The sequence below is a fragment of the Protopterus annectens genome, chromosome 9.part0 (genome assembly GCF_019279795.1).
Source record: "Protopterus annectens isolate FY-2018-M chromosome 9.part0, PAN1.0, whole genome shotgun sequence".
NCBI lineage: Eukaryota > Metazoa > Chordata > Ceratodontiformes > Protopteridae > Protopterus > Protopterus annectens.
In genome coordinates, this window is record NC_056743.1 from 1,393,934,831 (window position 1) to 1,393,953,883 (window position 19,053).

A 19,053-nucleotide genomic window follows, 5' to 3' on the forward strand; every position below is an offset into this window, starting at 1 on the left:
TCTAATAGAGGGAAAAATCAAATTCCAGATGAAATTCCCAAACCTCTTAATTTTCTATGTTAAAGAAGTCAAATATATGGTTGCTAATTGCAAAGAGGCAAAAGAGACATTCCTGGCCATTTTCAAGCAGATTCCACCTTCAAAAAAGAAATAAAAAATGATAAACGACCCTCGAGTGAAGAAACAAGCTGATTTGCGAACATTGTGGATGGAAATCCAACCCAGAGAGCTTCCCCTGGCTGCTTAGACCCTTAATTCCACAAGAAAGCCACGAGTAACACAGGAAAAGGAAGTATGGCCTGAGCAGGAACCAAAAATCAACTGTCGTTTCCGATGCGCGCATTTTAGGAAGGAATCAGCTCCAGGGACTTTGGCTTGTGAAATCTTTCCCGCTACGATCTTGAGGGCTCCATTATGAAGACCAATCATCCTAAAGGGACTATTGCAAGCTTCTAAAGATGTATTTGTCACAAAAATGGAAAATGACCTGCATCTCTCAAAGAAGTAAATAAAGCACCAAATATGTCCAACAACCAGCAAGCAAAACCTTGAAGAAATAAGGTACTGTTACACTGAAACACTCACTAAGACTGTGCACCTGTCACTATATGACTGAAAGAAGAACCCAGCCTTAAATAGTAAATAAGCAACAAACTGTTAGAAACCAGACATATGCCAGGAAAAGGACTAATGACTTGCATAAATGCTGGAAAAGTGTTAAAATCAGAAACTTGCAAAGGTAATCTAATAATCCCCAAAAACACAAATGTAACCCAATATGCAAACTGTAGATGAGGATTTGTCAGACCAAATTATGAAATAAATGTATATATATATATATATATATATATATATATATATATATATATATATGTATGTATTTTTTTTTTCTTCCTATCCCGAGTATAGGTGCCAAGAACATATTTTATAAATCCAACCACTGAATGCTTGAGCAGTCCAAACACTGGAACTCACACAATTCTTCAGAAACACTAACACGTTTATTGCACTGAATCAAGTTACACTGAATAAGTTAACCTAGGTTTTGTCCTACATTCATGGACTTCATCAGAACAAATGAATTCAAACCCACACTCCCTTTAAAAATACCTCTAAATTAATCAATAATTCAATTACACCATTTTGTATCCATGACAACATTAAAAAACATACTCACATGCAATGCTTACTTCTAAAACTAAGTTGCTGTGGTTACCAAGTTTGTTTTGAGTTGAAACATATTTTATAACCTACACAATATGTGTGGAAGGCTATATAAGCACCAATGCCGATCAAATACTGAATATATAAAGGGGAGGAAAAGCAGTAGAATGAAAGGGAAATGTAAATATGACAAGCTTGACATTTAAATAGTAATACTATGTTACACAACCTGATATAAATTACTGAGAAAATGTTTATTAACATGATGTTTAAAAATACACCATTAGAAAGATTATAAGTGCCAAGTACATATATTATAACCCTCACAAGTAGATGTGGAAGATTATATAGGCACCATAGATGAACAAAAATCTGAATAAATGAAGGGAAGGGTAAAAAGTAAATGGAAGGGAAATGTAAATATTACAAGTCTGACATTTAAATACTAATACTATGTTACACAACCTGATATAAACTACTGAGAAAATAATTTAATGTAGTGCTTAAAATACACTGTTAGGAAGAACAAGTCACAGGATAAAAAACAATACATGCTGCACTTTAACTGCAACACTCCCCTGGATTCACGAATCCTCCGTGTAAGACTAAATAAGTCTTACTCGGAGGCTGCAGTTGAACAGTATGACATCAGTGTGCCATGAATATTCATAAGGGCAAGCTGACTCAACCCCAAGTCCAACACGGACTGTGCAGGCAAGCAGGGGTCGTGTCCGACTGCCGAGCAGTGTAAAGGTCTACACCCCTGCAAGTGTGTTAAAAAACAAAATGTCAACACACAAGATCGAGTCCGCTCAAATGTCCATGTACCCAACACCACATATATTGTAAACCCCAGTACAGTTATAAAAAGTAAAACATTAAATGTTAAGTTGTCTATCTCGCCTTCATTCTTGCTGGATGGGTTCGGAGCCGATCCTCGGCTCCGACTCGGCCACTCTAAAAGCTCGAGAGCTAGTTCCACCGACTCGAGGCTCCCCTATATCTCACAATGCTAGGTGGTAACTCCTCAGATCTCGTTTGCCGCTACAGCGATCGAGGTGCTTTTTCAACCGGCTCATCAGGTTAGTTGAAATATTCAGTTGTATCACTAGATAGACCTCTTTAAGTTAGTTTTTTCCTCATAGTTTTAAAAATTAAATAGTTTACTCCCCTTTATAGTCAGTTTTCCCCAGTTTTTCTCCTAAATTTCCTAATTTTATTCCCTTGGGCTTTAGGCCCAGTCCCTCCCTTCCTTAGTAGTTGGAGTGACTGTGTTTTGTAGGGATTTAATTTCTAAAGTTAATTACTAATTTTTAATTTAAAATTTTTACAAGTGTAATCGGTGTGTGTGTGTGTGTGTGTTTATGGTTACACTTGGACTTTTTCTTGGACATGTCCACAGAATCGAAGGTCTCAGGCTTCAAGAAGTGTGACTCGTGCTGTCAGAAGATGTCTGTGACAGACGGTCACACTTCTTGTGTATACTGCCTTTGCACCTGCAGGACTCGTGTGCTGTTTGCCATGGCTTCAGCCCTAGAGTCCTGCAGGAGCGAAAAAATAAACTTATATTAAGGGGCTTATTGAAGCCTGAGGGTCCCTCGACTCAATCCTCGGGGAAACCCTCTAAGCCTTCCAGACCTTCAGCTCCGGTCTCTGAGCCGTCTTCTGGGGGTCCTAAGGCTGTTCGAACATCGGCTACGGCCGGAGCCGATGAATCTCGAACACATGCCCTCACTATTTCCACATAACTGAGTCGGCTCCGATCAAGTTGTCGGAACCGACATCTAGAAAAAGGTCCCGATCTCCATCTATCGGCTCCGTTCATTCGGCTCCAGCATCACCTTTGCTGTCTGAACGGAGCCATAGATCTCACTCCTTGAGGTCTTCCAGACTATCGGATCATGACCTTCAGAGAGTAGTGAGTCGACTTCTTAAGTCCAAGGCACTAGCCCAGATGCTTCAAAGTCTGACTCAACAGTCGAGAACTATTCCCATTACTCAAAATGTTCCTCCTCTGACTCTTTTGAGTTCAAAGCCGGGGCGACTCGGACCCGAGATTGTGGGGCGTCGGAACCGATACCTTTGTCTTTGGTGCCGTCGTCTGCTCCGATGTCTTCCTTGGAGGAATCTCGGCGCCGGACTTCCCTCATCGGCTCCGAGGGGGCGAGTGGCATCGGACCCTTGTCCGACCCTGCTCTCCCTCTCGGTGCTTCACAGGTGAGTTCGGCTCCGACATCGGCCTCGGAGCCATCACTGTCGGTGCCGGGGGAGGTTTTCAGTTTTTCGGAGCGGAGACCTCTGGCTCTGCCTGACAGGGGTGCCTTCAAGGTCATGAGGAGCGTGTTAGAACCAGGTTCAACTCCACAGTTGGCTCCTTCTGCTCCTCCCTCCACGGTGCCTCCGGTGATTTCTGCTCACTCTCTCATCCCTGACCGTAGAGAGCCAGCTCCTCAAGTTTCCCCAGTGGGGATCTCCTCCTCTTCCGAGGCCTCTCCTGACCCGGTAGGAGAGCCCCCTAGGAAGAGGCAGTGCAAGAGGAAGCACATTGACTCCCCTGAGTCTGTCACCTCTGACACTGATTTGGAGGATTCTGAAGGTTCCCCCTCATTCCCCCTCTGAAGATGTCTCCTTTGCAGACATCCTTGAAATCTTAAAACAGAGTGGGAATTGGCCAGCCCTCAACCCTTCAGAGGATGAATCAGTGTATCTTGAGGCATTTGGCTCTCACCCTTCCACCTCCTGGGTGTCCCCTCCCTTTGACCCCCTTATGCAAGTGGTGGCAAAGAAGGTCTGGGCGGCTCGTGATTCAGTGGAACCCACCCACAGGAGACCATCAAATTTCATCACTGCCCCCAAGGACAAGGAATTTTTAACCAAAGGCATCTCTGTTGATGCTATGGTGGTGGCTGCGGCCACCAAGAAGGAGTTAGCTGATCCTTCGGTGCCTGTTCATCCTCCTAACAAGGAGTCTAGGTCGATGGACAGGTACGGGAAGCAGATGTTCTCGTCAGCTACCTTTACTATGCGATCGCTGAATTACCTGTGTCATTTCACTCGTCTTCAGAGGGATCTGCTCAAGGAAGTGAGCGAAATGTTAAAGGACCCAACAGCTGCGGGTTTTCAGGATAGAATGAACTCTCAGCTGCCAACCCTTAATTCTCTAACTAACTCCTCCATGCGCCTCCTTTCATATGCGGTGGATGCAGCAAGTAGAGCGGCAGGTACAGGTGTAGCCTTGCGTCGGCATGCCTGGATGCGGCTATGTAACTTTGCGGACCCTTTCAAGGCGTCCTTCACTAATTACCCCTTTGATGGATCATCCCTCTTTGGTCCTCAAGTGAAGGAAACCCTGACTAGGTGCGAGACTGATGGCAAAACTCTCTCTGCCGTCGGAGTCCGTTTTTCTACTCCTTCTAGGCCTTACTCCAAAGGCCAGAAAGGGGGAAAGATGTGGTTCCGCAAACAATCTCAGGGAGATTTGCATGACGCACAGAGTCGATTCCCCTCTAGAGGCAGGGGGGGAACAATAATGGTAGACGCTGTCCTAGAGGCAGGGGGGGCCCGCAGAATCAGGGCAGTCGAGAATCCTTTTCCGACAAGCCTTTTCAGCATCCCTGAGATGTTGCCCGACTGTCCACCTTTGGAGGCAGTCGGGGGAAGATTATCACTGTACCCAGAAGCCTGGCTATCCCTAACTCAAGACAAGTGGGTACAGTCTATCATTTCCGAAGGCTACAGTATCCCATTCCTTTTCATTCCGAAGCAATCCAAAAAATCCCTTCCAGACATTCCACCCAGTCAAAGGGAGCAAGCAGCATTAGAAATTTCAAAGCTGCTCGCAAAAAGAGCCATTCAACCAGTTCCAGAAGATGAAACAGGATCAGGAATCTACTCCAAATTCTTTTTGGTTCCAAAGAAAACAGGGGACTGGAGACCCATTTTGGATTTCAGCAACTTGAACAAGTTTGTCAAGAAAACAAAGTTCCGGATGGTCACGCTGCAGTCCATTCTACCCCTTTTGGGGCGGGACAACTGGATGTGCTCGATAGATCTCCAGGACGCATACTATCACATCAGAATGAGTCGATGCTCCAGGAGATTCCTCCACTTCAGGCTGGGAACCAGTCATTTCCAATTCAGAGCCCTGCCCTTTGGTCTCACTACAGCCCCCCGAGTGTTTACCAAATGCATGGCAGTGGTAGCCTCTCATCTGAGATGACAAGGATTCCAGGTGTTTCCTTATTTAGACGACTGGCTCCTTACAGCCCCCACCAAGCATCTTTTGCTTCTCGCCAGAGACTACACCTTTCTCACATGTCAGGCACTAGGCATTTCAATAAATTACGAAAAGTCTGTCTTGTCACCTTGTCGTGTTATTACCTTTATAGGCGCAAATCTAGACACAGTCAACATGTCAGCCAGACTCACAGAGCAGAGAATAGCAGACATACACAGACAGGTCTCTCTTGTCTTGCAGAGCAACAAAGTCAAAGCCAGATTGATCCTGAAAGTCTTGGGGGTTATGGTGGCGGCCATCCCTCTTCTACCATTAGCTCACTTCCATATGAGAATTTTACAATGGATGCTCTTCACACAATGGTCTTTCCAATGACTTCCAATGTCCCATCCTATTTGGATAACTCAATTGTGCAAGAATCATCTCTCTTGGTGGATCACATCTCCCCAGCTCCACCTAGGGAGACCTTTCATCCCTTCCCCTCCGGTTGCTACAGTGACAACGGATGCCTCCCTGATCGGGTGGGGGGGGGCATTACCAGGGCAGGACAGTCCAAGGCATGTGGCAACCTTTCGAGTGCCACTTGCACATAAATGTCCTAGAGATGAGAGCAGTGCTTCTAGTGTTGCAAGCCTTACAAGACTCTCTTCCCAACGGAACTATAGCAATTCAGACAGACAATATGTCTGTAGTGTGGTACATCAACAAACAAGGCGGAACCAGATCTTACCCCCTATGTCCAGAGGCACTCAGACTGTGGCAATGGGCGATTTCTTCTCAGCGGTTTCTGTTAGCAACGCACATTCCCGGGAAGTCCAATGTGATTGCAGACAAATTGAGCAGAGCTATTCTCATGCCTCACAAGTGGTCTCTGAAGAATTCAGTGTTGGAGAAAGTTTTTCGAAAGTGGGGCCGGCCTTGCTGCGACCTGTTCGCTACTCCCCAAAACAGCAAGTGCGACGATTTTTTCACCCTCTTTCCCCAACCAGGCCACCCCAGCAGAGACGCTCTAGTACACAATTGGCCCCGGGGACTTCTATATGCTTTTCCTCCCTTCCCACTGATATCTTAGCTAATACAGAAAGCCATCACTCAGAAAGCTTCCATGATCCTTATTGCCCCTTACTGGCCTCGACAGGTTTGGTTCCCATTTCTCCACCGTTATCTGTTGGAGCAACCTTGGCATCTGGACCCAGTTCCAGACCTCTTGACCCATCAGTCGGGTCAGTTGCACCACTCCCTTCCTTCTCTGAACCTCACAGTGTGGTTCCTCCAATTCCAACTCTAGCCAGGCTTCCTCTGATATCTCGCTCAGTTAGAGATATTTTGATAGCCTCTCATAAATCTTCCACTCGGAAGATTTATCATAACAAGTGGAAACGTTTTTCCTATTGGGCGCAGTCAAAGAATATAGATCTTTTCACTGCTTCCATTCAATCAGTTCTAGACTTTCTAGCCAAACTTTTCCACTCAGGTTCGTCTCCGTCTACCATCAGAGTTCAATTGGCAGCAATATCGAACTTTCATGTTGGAGTCTCAGAGTCCTCCATTATGTCTCACAAACTCTGCAAAGCCTTTTAATAGGGAGTTTTTCTCCTCAAACCACCAATCAGGGATCCTCCTCCTCAATGGGATCTCAACTTGGTTCTGGCGTCCTTAATTCTTCCCCCCTTTGAACCTGCGACTTCATGTTCAGTAAAGTTACTATCTTGGAAAACACTCTTTTTAGTAGCTATCACTTCAGCTAGAAGAGTCTCTGAACTCCATGCTCTGTGTAGTCGACCCCCTTATCTTGTGTTTCATAAGGATAGGGTGTCCTTACGTACTAACCCGTCCTTTTTGCCCAAGGTAGCTTCACTGGCAAATTTGAATCAAACCATTGAGCTTCCTGTCTTCTTCCCTAATTATTCTAATAGGTCAGAACAAAAGTTACACTGTTTAGATGTCCATTGCCAACTTAGGTACTATTTAGACAGGACCAAACAATTCCGGAACTCTGATCAACTGTTTGTTTCTTATGCAGAAGGTAAAATGGGATTTCCAGTTTCTAAAGTATCTCTCTCTAGATGGCTTACTTCGTTGGTTACCCTTGTGTATGAGATCAGACATCAACAGTTGCCATCCAAACCCAGGGCTCATTCAACTAGAGCTTTAGCCACTTCTATAGCTTTCCAAGATAGGCTGCCTATTGATTCGATTTGTTCTGCAGCTACTTGGGCTTCTCCCCATACCTTCATTTCTCATTATAAGTTGTATTTGGCCTCTAGAGACCGAGACAACTTTGGTTCCACTGTACTCAAGAGTCTGTTCCGATAGGCCACCCTGGACAAGGTGCTAGGGACACGGTCCCATCCAGCAAGAATGAAGGTGAGATAGACAACTTAACATTTAGAAGTTATGTACCTACCATAATGTTCCATGTTAGTTGTCTTCTTCTCACCTTCTTTCTTGCGTCCCACCCTCCTTCCCCCTAGCCAGGACAGACCTAGAGGAGTTTTCTTCTGTTCCTTTTATGTAATTTACTTGCTGGGCTTAGCTTTCAAATGAGATCTGAGGAGTTACCGCCTAGCATTGTGGGATATAGGGGAGCCTCGAGCCGGTGGAACTAGCTCTCGAGCTTTTAGAGTGGCCGAGTCGGAGCCGAGGATCGGCTCCGAACCCATCCAGCAAGAAAGAAGGCGAGAAGAAGACAACTAACATGGAACATTATGGTAAGTACATAACTTCTAATTTTTTTTTCTAATTCTCAATATAGCTGCCCGTATTTGGGCATGTGTGTGCGTGTGTGCCCATTGCTTAGCTGCAGTTAGCAATCTCGACATGGAAGAGCATAATAAGGAATGTTCATGCAAATTACGCCAAATAGTAATACTGTAGTGGTAGAGCGTTCGCACAAAGAGGAGGCATTCACGGTTCGAGTCCCACCACTCCCCTTCCTATTTTCTGTTCCAAATTAGTATATGAAATAATTCCTGACCTATATACTGAAACTTTTACTAAAAAGCATTCAAATGGCTTATGTATCAGTGAACAAAATGTATATTTATAAAGGAACCTAACATATAATTGGCCGCAGTTAAGCAACGCTTAACCCAGCGCAATATAGTTGCCCCTAGCTAACTCGCACTTTACCCAGCACAATGTAGTTGCCCATAGTTAAATTGCACTTTACCCCACGCAAAATAGTTGCCCATAGCTAAATAGCGCTTTACCCAGTGCAATTGGTTTGTGCGGAGGTGCGTGCCGTGCCAACCAGCACACCGTCGGGCAACGTTGAGCAATGTAGAGCAAAGTTGCTTAAACACAGCCACATCCCCTAACCTGTCTGGACAGTAGTAAAATAAAAAGCAATTATATGGTTTGAACCCAAGACACTGTGCACCATAATCAAAGTACTGAACCACTAAGCCACCACAGCTTAGAATAAGCATCCACTGTTAACATATATATAGTAATAAATGTTTGATTAACCATTGCTAAGCAAGTCTGCAGTCAGCCGAGAATATTTAAAAATGGCCAATCACAGAAAAGTGTGGGAAATGCGGCATATTTAAGCCGCATAGGCGGGAATACTTACCATAACTGATTGTAGCTCCCATCTGCAGTTAGAATGTCTGGTGCTGGAGAGGGCACACACTTTTGAGCGCAATGCTGGGGCATCGAGGAGTCAAGATATATGGTTTGACTCCTAGTCCATCGGCATGAGACTCAACTCCTGCAGGGCCAGTTCCAAGGAATGGAGTATAAGGTGGAGGCTTGGAACCGGTTGGCTCATGAACTCACCAGTGCCACAGGTGTCCCTCAGACTGGTGAGCAGGTCCGTCACCACCATGCAGACCTGAAGAGGTGGAAGCAGGACCCTCTGAACCAGTGGATCCAGGAGGCCCGTCAAATGTGTGATGCCCCACTACTAAGTAGGTAGCCATGGAATGCAGTATGTAAGAGAAGCTAATATAGTCTAAATAATGGATAGGTATGTCTCAATATCCCTTTATTTACTCCACAGCTGCAGGTGCTCATGCTATGAATCAGCAAGCCTATGCAGATAGGCTGCTAAGGCTGCACCACCAGGCAGGTTAGTAAATATTTTGCATATATTGTTACATGATATATGTGAGTGAGCATGACAAAAGTGTTCAGCCCAATAATACAGCAATAAAATGTCCTGATTAAATCCTCTGCATGTACTGTTATATAACAAACGTCAGTGAGCCAGAAATAGGGTGTACTAACCCACCAATCAAGGTAAAATAAGTCTGGAATACTATCCCTGCATGTACTGTCATAACATATAAGTGAGCAGGCCTGAAAAAGAGTGTTGTAACCTATCACGAAAGGTATAATATGTCCTGAATATGTCTTCCATATGCACTGTAATAACAAGTAAAGGAGAGAGCCTGTAGAAAAGTGTGTTCAATGTAATTAATAAAGGTATAAAACTTGGAGTGTGTCTGTGTCACTTACTTTGAAATGTTGTTGTACCCTTGCAATAAAACATAGTACTGTTGTATTAGGTGCTGTCAACCCACAGTTGTGCAGTCCCATAGGAAGTGGATGAAGGAAGTGGCAGTAGCTGTGAAGCATAAATCATTCATTCCCTGAATAAATACTCTGCATGTACTGTTACATATCATAAGTCAAATAGCCAGGAATAGAGTGTAGTAACCCATGAATAAAGCAAAAACATGTCTGGAATACTATCTCTATATGCACTGTCATAGATAAAAAGTAAGTGAGCCTGAAAAACAGTCTTGTAACCTAGCAATAAAGGTATAACATGTCCTGAATAGGTCTGCTGTATGCAGTGTAATGTCAAATAAAGTAGAGAGCCTGTAGAAAAGAGTTTTAATGTAAATAAGAAAGGTATAATACTTTCAGTGTGTATGTGCCAGTTACTCTGAAATGTTGTTGTACCCTTGCAGTGAAGAAATTTTACTGTTGTATTAAGTGCTGACAACCCCCAGTAGTGCAGTCCCATATAAAGTGGATGAAGGAAGTGCCAGTAGCTGTGAAGTATGCAACAGTCCTCAACAGTTGTGAAATGGCTGACATGCATAGGTAAATCTGGCACACGAGTAGCCTGTCAAGGTGTTCCCCAGAAATGTTAGTGTGCTACCTGAAAAGTAGGGTTGTGTAGAAAACAAGTGAAAAAGGCATGCAAACACATCCAGATGTGCAGATAAATAAACAAGTCAATTTAATACAAGTATGTAGCAGTAACATCTGCATCCTGGACAGTTACTATGTCAGATATAGGTCAGGTATATAATGAAGTAGCAAAACCCATAATGCAATCAAATGCATGTTGCCTAGTGTAAGAATACATGTAGGGGATATACACCTGCAGTCAACAGGAATATAGTGTACAGTTAAAGTACTAATAAGATGTTAATGGAGGTTTCTTTTTACACCCTACTCCATGTGCATAAATAATGCAATTCCACACCTCAATGGGTATGTCTAATCTCATAACATTTGTTGGGACATATGTCCTATTGTTATATAAAATCTGCACTTACTTTGTATGTCCCCTGTTAAAACACCACAGTCTTGGTGGCCTGTTACCACCAATCATCCCTGCATGCTGTTGTAATGTCCACTGTTGTTCAATACATGCATGTGTTATGCTTGCTGTTCAACTGTTGTAACCCTGGTGTGTTGGGTTACTGGGAATATTACTGCATGCTGTTACAACTAACTTGGAATGATGTTGTCTATGTTGTAATTAAACACACCTAATCACAGAACGTATGGGAAGGCCGGTCCCAATGGACCCAACTGTTCCTCCTCAGCTGGCAGTTGCACCTGGCACCAGCAGGTCTGGTGCCCAGCCAGGGTCACCCTCCTCCATAGGTCCTGTGCCACCTTCAGGTGGAAGCACTGCAGGGGATGGGGCTCGCCCCCCTGCAAGCGTGGGTGGAGAAGAGTCTCTTGTCACCCTCCGAAGGGTCCGGGTTCTGGTGCATAGGGAGATCCAGCGTTCAGTGGCTGATCCCCTATGCTTGAGGCGAGAGTAGCATGACTCACGGGTGAGCCTGCCCCTCCTACACAGCCGCCCAGCACAGTGACCCTCGGGTTTGTGAAGGTCCAGTGGTGACTGCCCATGGGTGGGGATCTCAGTCCCACTGTTACCATCTGTGGGCTCATGGGCTTGTGATTTCCAAACATCCGTCCCCGTCAATTGTGTTCACCCACCCCATGTGTCATACTCTGCCCTTGTATGCGTCTTGTTTGTCTTGTCTGTTTACCTACCCAACTTACCTCCCCAAATATACCTACTTTCTCTACCTCACTTTCCACTCTCCCCTGAAAAAGAAAAGGGCAATCTGTACCCGAAAAAAAATTACGCCCCAGACATAGCTGCTCATTTCGCACCACATGTCCATTGGACATGTACACTGATAATTCTAATTGGCAGTACAACAAACTATGTTGTCCTCACTCCTCTCTCAGTGGTGGAAAGTTTCAAATTTCACTCCAAATTTGCAACATATGCACAGCTGTTGCTGGTAAAGAAATGGGCAGCTATGGACCTTCCCTACACCTGTCCTGCACATCCCAAGCTTGTTTTCCTACTGTCTTTCCCTCTTTGTGCCCCCTTTTTCACCACTTTCCTATCTCCCCATTTTCTTTTCTTTCAAAGAAATTAGCATGGGGGTTAGCGGGAGTAAGCACTTTTAAGCAGAAGTAAGTGGGTTTAAGCGAGTGTGCGCATGTGTGCGCTTAGCTAAGCATTGCTAAGCATCACGCAAACCCACTCAAACCCGCCTACAACTGCTTAAAAGTGCCTTAGTCACTCTAGATCAGGGCCCTTGTTCTGCTCAGCAGCAAAATTAAAATACTTTTGTCAGTCTCGAACCCCAGACCTTGGACACATAAGACTGCATGAAGTACCACTAAGCCACAACAAATATACAATAACTTTGTGCTGCAAAAAATATATGATTTATTACAATGAGTGAATGTAAAGGAAATATAGGAAAGCCATAACACAAAGCCTGTTCTGTGAATCTTTACCAGCAATTGTTGTGGGATTGCATTACATGAGTGTGATGTGAGAAGCAGCCAATCAAGCAGAAAATAATGTTGCAGAGGCACTTTACAACCCCCACACAGTATCATAGCAGCACAAACACTGGCATATCTGAGTAGGGCAGAGGCCATACCTCCTAATTCAGTCAACCTTCCAGGGATGTCTTTGATTGTGAAACATATTTTAGCTGTGTCCCTCAGAATCCCACAGAAAAGTACTGACGTCAGTCAGAATGGTGGGCTATTACACAATGAATACTAACAATAATTACAGTAGACACTGCTTGTATGTCAGGAAAGGAGTACTAATCCATATGCACTGCTTCACTGAAGTACACACCTACTGTTCCTATTATGTGTAAGGTGTACCTCACATTCAACTACATATCCATGACACCATGCAAAGATGTATGTGACTGTTCCATAGGCCCAGCAGAGGTCCAAACACACAGGGGTATAGGCTATACTGCTGTTACACACTCTGCAAATAGCTTTTTTAGGCCCTCCCCAAGCATACCCTTATGTAGGAGTATAACACAGAAATACCAATGGATGTAGCCATGTTCTGGTAGCAACTGACTATAACAATGCCATTGTAACAGTGCTGAAAACACCTGTGAGTTGCACAGACAAAGAATGACAGTGTAACCTCTGGCTACCACCTGGGTAAGTTCACAGGTGGGAACCATGCAGACAGACAACCTGCCCCGATAAACACACAGGTACACACCAATCCTGCAAGTCCAGTAAGATAATATTCACACATTAATGCATAATGCTCTCAGTATGTAAGCCCCCCCCCAATTAAAAGATACTTGTGTGTTTAGGGTCTACCAAGTGTGTAGGTAGGCATACTCAGTACAAGAATTGTCCAGTTGTCCTGCAAACCCTGTGGTAATGTCAACAGTAAAAAATATAACCCTGCAGAAGTCAGTACATTAATACTCCCAGTATAGTCACATAAATGTTGTGTAAGCATTTGCAGTGGTGAGTAAAACTCTTCAATGCTAGCTTAGTGCTGGAAGTGGCAACAGTCAGGTCTGAGTACAACATGTACATCACTGTCTACACCTCTAGCTTCATTTATAAGACATATACCAACCGTCTGACTTACACAACAGTCTCCACAGCGAACAAGCTGGATATCTGAAAGGGCTATGCCTACATACCTTAGCAATTTACAGCATTGGGTTGTCATGGCAGTGAGTACTGCAATTACCACTCAGCAGGCTGTATGCATTTACCAAATGCTGGCCAACAATTGGTGCAGAGGGCATCACATGCACATGTGCAGATACCTATAAAAGCAGATAGGACTTGCTATCCCCACATGCAATCATTACATTGCAAGTTGAACATAGCGAACAACGCCAAACAGGAAAAAAAAATGTACTTTTCAGTACCCCAAAAAAAAAAAAATAATAACATGCACAGATGGACCCGGAAGGGACATACAGGTATGTAACAGTTTGTAGTTACCGGCAGGTAGTAGATGGTTATGGTTAGCACTGTTGATCCTCTGATACATGCATATGTGGCAGCAGTAGGTATGTATGCACTGATGCCATGCATAAGTATTGCCATGGAGAAATTGTTGGGTAGCTGTGTGCAGTGGGACATAAGTGTGACAGTTGTAGGTCAGCAGTACATGTCAAACATCTGAACATGTTATCTATGGCCTGTACAGTACTGCGTTTAATGGCAGTTTTGGGGAGTATTGCAAACACTTAGATAAACTTGGATGTCACAGAGTAAGACATGCATGATAGTCACATAATGTGTAGCTTAGCATTGACAACCACTGTAGCAGGCTAGCATAGTGATGTATCATTTGCAGATATGTACACCCTTGTACTATTACTGTATGCATGCATGTGACAACTGTCTTACCCGTAGCAAGGCCCAACAGGTCATCCATGAGGTGTATGAACTTACAACAGTGTGGACCTTGTGTCTGTATGGCACACACATATGTTGAGATACATGTGTGTCTGCTTTCTGAGCATCAGAACATGTGCATAGAGCAAGGGACATACTGCAACTGTTTGTGAAAGGTGGACATTTATATATTGGTGCAGGTTATGTGCATATATCTATTTCGGGTGTAGTGTATGTCAAACAAGACAGCATACAGTGCTGGCATATGACATGTGTTGTTCAAATGCCATGGGTATGCTTTGTTAGGTATATAGCCTCCCAGATATGGGGTCCTGCTAAACATATATGGGCTGAGAACACCTTTCATGCATTCTTCACAAGACTGTGCAATATCATTACATAACTGTATCCCCCTCAACCTTAGCATTATTGATATTCCCACCATGAAAGGTGGACTGTATATGTGCTGATATGCATATCAATGTGTACATCAGTGGATGTTGAAATGTACGCCACAGCTGAATGTTGTACATGTACTGCCATCCCTGTTGTTAAAAGCCCTGTACCCATGAACTAACACATAGGTGGTAGTGTACTCAACACCAAATGTGTGATAAGAGACTACAGGACACAGGTGGACAGTAGTGTCCCTAATGATGATCACTGTGCCACACTAGTCATGTAAACCTAGTACAGTCCATATGTCATCAGTAAATGTGTGTCATCCATGGAAAGAGAGGTCAGGGTTCTACTCCACTCATCAGTCATAACACACATCATAGAGTACAATGTCCCTGTTGGTATGTACCTCAGAACACATACACAGCAACAGTAGATGCCAGACACATACCTTACAAAGAGTGTTACCGGATTCCAACAGATGCCCTATGCTGACTGTCTTACCAAATCAATTGTACACTGTGTCGCATACCGCCTACCCAGAGGCTACCCCTGCCCAACATACAAAGCTATGGCAAACCCACAGGTGTTGGACGTGCTCCATGTAAACAGATGGAACACCAAACAAGATACACACTCTACTGGCCAACACCTTGTAATGTAAAAAGCAGAACATGCTTAACTGGCACATCATCATCACAGACACATACCATACTGTGGAACCAACCACCTATCAACAGCATATGAAGGTCCTCATTAGCAGTTGCCATCAATAACCATGATGATTGCATGTGAGATAGGAAACACAACCCGGTAATCACCCCTGTGGCTCTGCATGACAGGGGCACAGGAACCTACATTACATGTGTGTCATAGTGCAGGGTACCATATGTCTATGCTTCCATAGGCCCTATGGATAACAGCCTATCAGCTACCTAGGACACGATACACACACGCATGTACCTGCTGCAACACATGCTATGTGAGGTTGACTGTGTGTGATGGAGAATGTGTATGTGAATGTGTCAATGATGTGTATATGTGTGATAGCCTACTGGGAGTCTGTGTGTATACCATGGTATGTAGTGTTGTAGCTCTAATCCCATCCAAAGGTCCGTATGCTATTGTCAGGGCTGAAAATCACTATGGCATACGTTGTGATGTAGTCCCATGTTGTTGAATGGAGTGTGCCTTTGTAGGCTAAAGCAGTACATGTATGCTTATTGATTGTTAACACTAGTGAATGCAAGTCACGTATGGACTGTAGTACTACCTGAAGCTGTATGCCTCAACTGCACAGTGTGGTTTATATCCACATGGCTTGGTGACACACTTTTGCTTGTTACCTGTAGTCCACACACATCACATACCTCAGGCATGAGGTTATGTATGTGCTGACACACAATAATGTATGGTACACAGGTAACTGTAATCTGGGTTACCATACCCTTGTGTCTTGTAGGGATGTCTGATGTGTGTGTGGGTATGCCTATAATATGTCCTCAGTGGTATGTGTGTCACAGGATATAGGTGCATATCTAGCAACATGTATAATGTAGTACAGCAGTATGCCACCTATAGTGGTGAATGTGCACATATGTTACTGAGGGGTTTGCTATCAACAAGTGGTGTGGTGTACTGCTAGTACCATAACTGTACTGTGCATAGATTTATATGAATGACAAATGCCTGTATGCATTAGCTTCATATACACCTCCTGTAGCTAGGTGTTACATTGTGTCACATACAGCGTGCCATGTATTGTTGTATTGTCCTACATACTGGTTTCACTTTGTGGCTGTGCATAATATGGTTTTGTATTTAGCATTTACCAGGCACTGTCAGGCAGTTGTGGTCTTAGCAGTCATACGTGTTATTAAAAGTGTGTATCTGCTGACAGCCAATAGGTTGCTATATATGGCATTTCAATGATGTCTGTACATTAGAATGTTGAGTGTGCAACATGTCTTTTTCACAATTACTGTTTAATTGTCTTCCATTGTTATGGCACATAACCGAAAGCCATCCTATACCCTGAGGAGAAGGAGATGCACTCATCCAACATTATAATCTACTGTTTTCAAGATCCTGCCAGGACCAGCATGGTCACACTGCACTGTGGCAGGATGTTGTCCATCAGGTGAATGATGTAGGCATGCATAACCGGACTTATGAGCAGGTACACCATCACTGCAGTGATTTAATCAGACATGTCCGGCAGCATGCCTCCGATGTCCACAGACAACAGCTTGCCACAGGTGGTGGTGCTGCCACACACTCCCCCTCACCAGAGTGGAAGAGCTGCTCCTCAGCCTGGTGGCTCCTGGCCAACCGTTACAATACGCCTGTTTCATCATGGAGGTCGGAGTCATCCAGCACAGCGACAACGAGCGTGCAGGTAACATGGCATATCTGTAGACCACTGTTATCCAAAGTGTTATAATATGCATTAATCAGATGTGTACTGTGTATGCAGAATATGTGGTGCCTAGTGTCATGCAATACTGATAATTTAGGACATTATCTGTATGCCTTTGACTGTCACCCCATGTACTACTTTATAATTGCAGACTCACAGCAGCAATTCCATAGTTGTTGACACTGACATACTGTCTCATATCCTTGTAGATCCCTCTGGTGTGATAGCAAGACAGGAGACCCATGCTGGTGAGTGGGCTACAGTCAATTTAGCATATAACATCTGCATGTCATAGGAGAGTTGTGGGTCATATACACATGTTAAACACCTACGCATAGTGCATGCTCTGCATGTTCTGTGTGCGACTATGCACTTCACAATGATATGAGTAGCTGACTCATACACATGCAACACACAGAGCATCACAACAAGTAGGGTACACTGTAGTGAACATTGTATAGGTATCATCAATACACATGCACACAACATACACCACTTTGTCATATGCAGTATGTGTTAATATGATACACATGGCATATGTAGACACCTGCTGTAAGGTTGTACTCCAGTATCCCGTATGTCATCAACACAGCACACATACTATACCTGGGGGTAGAGCCCTATCATGGGGCAGTGTGACATGCGTCAACACACAACACAGTCATGTTGGGCAATATTCCCTATTAAACACCTGACATGCCCATGCAACAACTGTCTGTGAACTGTTTAATGTAGCCTAAGTGGTGTAGGTCAGGTACAGCAAGATAGTTGCCAGTGTGACATGCATCAGTGTTCTTGAGTGACCACATGATGCTGCCTGATGATGGCTTATGGTACTACACTACATCCAGTTACAGTACCTGCAGTACTACAAATAGCATTCATCGTTAAACACCTGACAGTTGTATACATCCGGATATGGTTTGTATACCTATGAGTGATGGTGCACATGACATTGGAAAGTGTTTCAGACTTGCAGTGCAATGTTGTGTCCGTGTACACATTATCTACCAGGATGAAGGCAATCAGTGAACAACACACATGCATCAACATCATGTATACTGTTAACTACAAGGACTCTCTACACTCGCACTCCATGCTGTCGAGCAACACACATCCTACATGCTGACATGTGTGAGAGGACTCTTTGTATTGTGATACTGTACTCCACTATCAACCACTAAAGACTATGTTCCATATTGCTGTTGGTGTGTATGTGTCAACTTGAATGTGTAGTGTATTAGTGTGCATGTGTTCATGTGTTCATGTGTGAATGTGTTCATGTGTGCATGTGTGCATATGTGCATGTGTTCATGTGTTCATGTGTGCATGTGTGCATGTGTTCATGTGTTCATGTGTTCATGTGTGCATGTGTTCATGTGTGCATCTTTTCATGTGTTCATGTGTTCATGTGTTCATGTGTGCATGTCTTCATGTGTGCATGTGTGCGTGTGTTCATGTGTTCATGTGTGCATATGCTCATGTGTTCATGTGTGCATGTGTTCATGTGTTCATGTGTGCATGTGTGCATGTGTGCATGTGTGCGAACATCCTGTACAGATGGTAAAGTGTGCTTCCTGTCTCCCTCTCACAGGTGCTGAGGTAATGTTGATTGGGTGCAGCGGGGAACCTGAGGTAACTGCCACTAATAGTAACCATGATGATGCATGTGTAGTGGCACAGGCATGTTTGACAGGGTCTGTCAGTGGTCCACCAATTGACAGTACACAGCTTTCCACCCCATCTATGTGCACATATGTACTGCCGTTACATCCTTCAACACCAATGGCCTTAGGTGAGGAACAGCACATGGTAGGCATTGACCAGGAAAGTATGGTATCCATGGCACATGCAACCCCACACAGCAGCCATGCCCAGACACATAGAATGGTACCACAGAGGCATATGTCCAGGGGTTCTCTTG